Here is a 6,793-nt window from a genome sequence, read left to right as displayed (position 1 = left end):
GACCACTACTCTCTGGATGTGGCCATCCAACCAATACCTTATCCACTGAACAGTCCACCCATCAAATCCTTATCTCTCCAATTAAGAGAGAAGGATGTTGTGGGAGACCGTGTCAAAGGCCTTACAGAAGTCCAGATAGATGACATCCATAGCTCTTCCCTTGTCCACCAATGTAGTCACTCCATCATAGAAGGCCACTAGGTTCATCAGGCAAGACTTGCCCTTGGTGAACCCTAATTCATTACCTTGTACTCCATGTTTCTCACCTGCAACTCCACAGATTTCCTATACTACCATGGGTTTAAATGCAACACGATCTGTTTGTCCCTTACTAAGTCAGGAGAGTAGGGTGAAAGAACCCTAGGGTACAGATGAACAAGAGGTAGCTTTCAATCTAAATTATTCCATGATTTATCCCTCTTTTTTTATCCCAGTCTTGGTACTGCAGCAGGGAAGGGAAAGCTTCAAGGAACTGATGCAGTGCTCATAGGAAGAGGTTCATAAGCAGAGTCACTTTTTGCTGCTGGAGCTTTTGTTTGTTTGTTTTCCTTTTAACTTCCTCATCTAGAAAACCCCATCGGCTCACAGAACAAGAACAAACTTCTGCTGACTTCTGCAGCAATCCAGTCTGACTGTTCTGCTTTAGGAAACAGAGGAACAAGAAAAAAATAAGAGAAGAAACAACAGAAAGGGGAAGTTCTCCCCTAGGTTGCAATATATGCACGGGTTGATAGATCAGCTGCAATGACAGCTAAAATCCCATTACTGGGATGAAACTATGAGAGTTGGCAATACTGCCAAAGTGCTCTGAACTTAGGTTAAAGGTGATAATTGTCCACTTAGTCAAAAATGGTGAGGAAAGAGAGAGGAATGTTCTAGCATGCAAAAGACAGAAAAGCAATGGGGAAAAAAGAAGTCCATAATAATGTATTGCGGTGAGAACCAGCCACCATCCCCTCTCATGCTAACCAATGTCCTTTGTTGTTACCATTTACTTCTTATATCCACTATGGTATTTCACTAGAAAGATCCCCTGTGTTCACCGTATTTTAGCTCACTGAGTAAGGGAATAGGCTCATGCTTCCAGTGCAAATCTTGCCTTTTACTCTATCTACAGATTAAAGGACCAGAGTAGGGCTGAGAAACATCCAGATACCAATACCTTCAGAGTAGTGGCAACAGAGAAGCAACACAAAAGAGATTCAAGGTCTTTAATACGAAAAATTTAACTTAGCTATGGCAAAAAAAGGAAGTGCAAAGAGTGTAGAAAGCAGAACCATTAGTGACATTTGCATCAAATGTGACAATCTTCCACTACTGAGTTAAAGAAGAGTTGTTTTCCTTTCTTCCACTTTAATACATGTGTTCCAAATGATTTCTTAAACATGCACAAAAATCTGGCTCTCAGAAAGAAGGCGAATCCTTGGGATACAAACTATTATCATCTATCCTCAAAAAAGTAATTTTTCAGCAGAAAAGAAACTGCTACATGATCAGCCTAATTAGCCACCCAAGCAACTCATTACTCAAGCAGAAGCATTAGCTGCAGAAGACCAAATAAAATGGATGAGGTGCCACATAATAGATGAGACCCTGAGAGTACAGAATGAAAATATGTTGTCGAAGACCCCCTCAGTTTCAGTGACAGGTGCTCAAGTAGGCAAGAATACAAGAAAAAAACATTACATTTATGAAAGAAGGGCAGCTACCTGCATGGGAATTGTAGACTGCAAGCTCTGTAGGTGCTATGATAACTGGAGTAAGAAAGCAGTGTCTTTTATTGTCACATCTGTTGAAGCTTTTCTAGCAGAAATACCTGATACAATCTGTTCCTCCCTCAGAATGATAAGATAAAGAAAGGAGAAAAAAATCTCCCCCTAATCATTTGCTATGACCAACTTGCATCGTGTTTGTAATCAACTGCTTTATGTAAGGGCAAACCAGAAAGGAAAACTGGGCTCTACTAATACTAGCAGCTGCTTCTCAATTGCTTAACTAACATTCAAGTCTGGCTTTCAAATCTCCAATATACTCAGGCTTCTTTTTAAAGCCTAACACTTTCCTCTTGTTATGAAGTGCAAGTTATTGGCAGAATCTACATCCGTATTTCACTGAGGGAATTTAGACAAAATACTTACCACATCCTGAACAAACCACACTATAGTTCATTCTTGAAGATTAGTCTGATTTCATCAGACCAGCAGCTTTGGCAACCCCTGCTTGGTTTCATCTATAAAATCCTAATCCAAATAGATTTTTCCTATCTGATAGTATAGTTACAGATTTTTTTATCCTGTCTTGCAGAAATTAAAATATCCTTACAATTGTAGACAAGCTCTCTATAACAATGCTACTGCTACTACACAAAATTTCAAGTTCCTCTGAATATATTACAAAAAACCGTATTATTGACTATCACATTATTAGTCTATGGAAAAGAGACTGATTTGTTAATCTAAGAGCAGACTTAAGTCTATTAGCAAAATGTAGTTTTCTCCATAATAAAGATATCACACTACTGTAACAGCATTTAACAAATACTTAGTTACTGTGCTTGTACAAAGACAGCAGCACTATCTGAGCTTGCATATGCTACTATTCTAAGAAAACTCATAAAATCAAATGCGTATTTGTTGGTGGCCTTGGCCATGAGTAAAGGCTATTTGGAAATCACTAACTCCAGGTCACTTCTACCTTCTTTGCTTGCGCAGTCGATTGGGTAATAAAGCCTATACAGACAACTAAGGCAAACAGACCTTGCCAGGTTGACATGTTCTGACTTTTTATGGGTTCAGCTAAACTGCCACTTCAAAAGAGAAACAAAGAGAAAACAAGTATTTTTCTCTTCCATACATTTTGTCTACACCAAAGCTACAGGTTATATCCATCAATGCATCAACTTGGAGATCCATGGGACTGATACTGCAGTATCAGTCAAGGCACTAGGAGCTAGAATTTGTTCAGGTCCTAGGAGCTAGAATTGGAGAAACCAATAACATAGTCATTAAACTGATTTTTTTTTATTGTTTCAAAGTTTTACTGCAGTAGGGCATGAAGATTTCAACTAGAACTAGGCAGCCACTATTCTTAGGAATGGCAGACATACTGAGAGACATGGCACCAGCCACAAAAAGCTTAGGATCTGAGCATTAAACCTAAAGTTAATTATTCTCACATGTGCCTACAGGCAGACCAATAGTCTCCAAGGAATTGCTTAGGAAGACAGGCATTAAGCATTACAGGCTCAAGCCTCTGATACAGAACTTAAAAAGACTTTCTGTACACATATGAGAGAATGTTTAGCTGAGCAAAAAACAGGTAAGAACTGCTGTGTGGAAGAGGTCAGTGCAGGTTAGAGGAGAAACACGGAGTATCAAAGTTCTTCCAAAATCCTTTCAAGGTTCTAGTTTTCTCACATTTATTTGCTGATCCACACCTTTATCATATGTGCAACCTAAGCTTTCTTTCTTCATTTGGGCCATGAGATACTACAAAAAACCCACAAAAACCAGACAGAACTCTATTCCAAAGGCTGAGCTCTGCAACAACAGGAATATAAAACACATTAGCTAAGTAAACCTCATATATTACTAAAATTTCCTTGGGAGGGGTGTCAAAGAATTGTCAGATTTAAATGTGTAGCATCAAAACACTGGAGAACTCTGTGCGGCCTGGAATACACAATGACTAACCAAACTTTATTTGCTAATAAACGAAGCAAAAAATAATAATAATAATAATAATAATCATAAAAAATAAATTCTTGTCATAGTGAAGTGTGGACCTGAGGAAGGAGAGCTGTCCTCATGAGAACTCCACGGGGCTGGAGTCCTTGGGCAGAAATTATCTGCCAGCACCATAAGCTTACCAGAAGGGATACAGGGAAGACACCAAAATTTTGATGGTGTAATTTGTTTTGTTTGGGGCACATGTATTAAAACCAGTTAAATAGAAGTAGGACAAGTGCAATGTTTGTAAGTGACATGGTGAGAAGATAAGACAATCCAAACTTGCTTAATGTACTCAGGTTAAGTGTTAGTTTAGTGTGTCTTGGGGTCTTATGCTGAAGAAACTGGATGAAGAAAGGTATTGAGGGAAATCTGCCTTTTGTAACAGACTCTTGCAAACCACAACAATTGTCTGTAAGAACTGACATACTGCAGGCGCTATTCTACTGAACAGGAAAGACCAGCAGAGACAACCACCAGTAGATAGTCAGGAATGAAGGAAAACAGATGTCAGAAGCTCAGCAGCCTCAAGTACCAGCTTTGATCCAGCTAACAGCCTCTCAAAGACAGTGACTATTGCAGCTGGGATGTGTTACAGGTCACCACTAAACAAGGATCCTCTCCTGCCGACACTTGCCGAGTGTGGTTGTTCTGCCTCCGAGGCCCAAATTGCCTCCAGGTTTGCCAGACTGATGCATCCACCTGTCCCCTCTCCTCTGTTCATTTAGCTCCATTCATTTAAGTAATTGCTTTAGAGAGGGGGAAGTATGGATCATGGAGATCCAGACAGAAACCTGGAAGCTGAATTGCACTACATTTTCAAAAAAAAAAAAACAAACCACCTTTGAAATTTAACCCTTTCGTCAAGTAAGAATGACTCCGCTAACATCAACACCTTAAATCACCACATTGCAAAGAATCTTTCATTTCCAATTTTCCCTTGTCCATGTGACAAGCCTGGTTAATGTACAATGGGCAAGATAGAAATGGTCAGGGAATCTCCCTTAGGCATATCCCTAATAGTAGGGCTTAGTCCTCCATTAAGGGTTGTGACTGATGCCATTCTTATCTGTTAAGTCTAGCTGAAATCTAGAATGTTTCCAGGCCTTTGAGTTTTATTTTTGATTCTACCAAGGTGGATTATTAGCCTCTATCTTAAAATGAGCTTGCAGTACAGTAAGGTCAGGAAGAGTTAGCTCTCTCCTTGCAAGCCAACTGCAGTTTATTTTTACCATTTTCACAAAGAGCACAGGGAAGAGTACCTTCAAAACAACTAAAATCAAGTTAGAACAGCCACTTTCCCTTTTTGTGGATGAAAAGATAAACGTTAAATATGCATATCCAACTCAGTGGTACATCTGAACCTTCCCAGTCTTGGGATTTAAGATGGGATTCATGTTCACTTTTTCCTCTGAGCAGATCCTTTTAAGGTCTAATTGTCTGATCTCTCCAGATGAACCATTCACTCAGACCAAATCCTGGCTTACAATATTTTGAATGGTGACCAAGGGTACCAAGCAATTCCAACTGCGTCTAAGACCTGTGTCTGTTTCCAGGAAAAATAGTGTTTAGGAAGACTCCTTAGAAAACCAAAAGAATTATTGGACTATAAGAGCAGGAGCAAATCATTTAGTGAAAAATATTTTAATATAACCATTTGCCTATATCCACTTATGCTCTCTCTTCTGCTTTCGATGATTCCTTTTAGACTACAGGATTTGGGGACTGCTATGGGAACTAGCACTGTATTAATAAAAATATGCAGGAATATAATTTTATAGTTAAAAGAGTTGAAAGAATACACGTGACATATTCAAAACAAGCGAACCAATATGAAAAAGTGATAAATAAAAAAGTGGAAACAAGTATTCACATGTATCAAGGTACTCATTCATGGACACAGAGTGGTAGCACTATTCTGCATTCAGAGCCAAAGTCTTCTCCATTGAAAATTTCTCAATTTCTTTTAACAAGAACCAGCTTGCTAAGAGAAGAAGAATTCAAATGCAAGTAGAAATAAATACATAATCTAAATTCTCCTCTATTAACTGCAAACTTTCCAAAAAACTAGCACTTACATTTTCACATTCAGGCAGAGATTTTTAATTGTAAAATCTAATTTAAAATGGATTAACTAAATCAGCATGGAAGACTGTAAGGACATTTACGTTGTGAACGTCTGATTAATGATGATTTAATTTAACTTGATTAGGAACAGTTGCAAGATAAACAGAAATGAATTCTATTCACTGAAATGGAACATTTGTGCGGGGTTTGCACAATGCAGGCACTAAATTCTGAGGCTTCCATTGGTCCAAAATGCTGTAGACAGCTATTACCATGAAAAAATAAATTAAAATTTAATTTGGAAATCAGAAAATTTATTTTGTCCTAAAAGTGCAATTACTTGGTAATTTTTAGGATAGAGCTAGTAAACACTACGAATTCTTTTTTTTTTTTTGCTAGAATAGACAATCAAAATTTTTATATCAGCTAGTAAGACACTAAGAATTCTATGAACTAAATAACTTCACAGCCCTGCATAAGTAATTCCTTCTATTCAAACTTCAGCTAAAAACATCACACAGGAAAAATGTCTCCTTGGTATTCCCATTTGGGAGTACTTGCTCATTAGTATTTAAATGGTCTAAGATCTCACCAAATTAATTTGGACTGAGGTAGATTTATAAATGTAAAATAGTAGCTCTTCCAGAATAATCCCCTAAAGGAATTTTTTTTAAATTCCACAGTTAAAAATGTCTCACTCAGTTTACCTTAATGCAGTTTGGAACAAGACATGTTCTCATACCCCAGAAAAAGAGCCCAAATACATAGCTTATAGATCACATATTTAACTCAAGAGCAGACAGCTCCCAGCAAACAGATAAGAATGAGATACCCTCCCCACTTCTCGGTTTTAGATGAAAAGCTTTTTAAACTTCGTTTCTTTCCTTTAACATTCAGATGTGCTGCCACAGAGCTCTTCAATTATGGACAGAACAAGATCATTACTAAAGGAGGAGAGTTGCAAGTAAGAAATGTAAAAGGTGAGTTCTGGTCTGTAA

This window comes from Fulmarus glacialis, unplaced genomic scaffold (assembly GCF_000690835.1).
Source record: "Fulmarus glacialis isolate BGI_N327 unplaced genomic scaffold, ASM69083v1 scaffold26880, whole genome shotgun sequence".
NCBI classification, from domain to species: Eukaryota; Metazoa; Chordata; class Aves; order Procellariiformes; family Procellariidae; genus Fulmarus; species Fulmarus glacialis.
The sequence above is the reverse complement of the archived record's forward strand: the minus strand, read 5'-3'. Positions refer to the sequence as shown.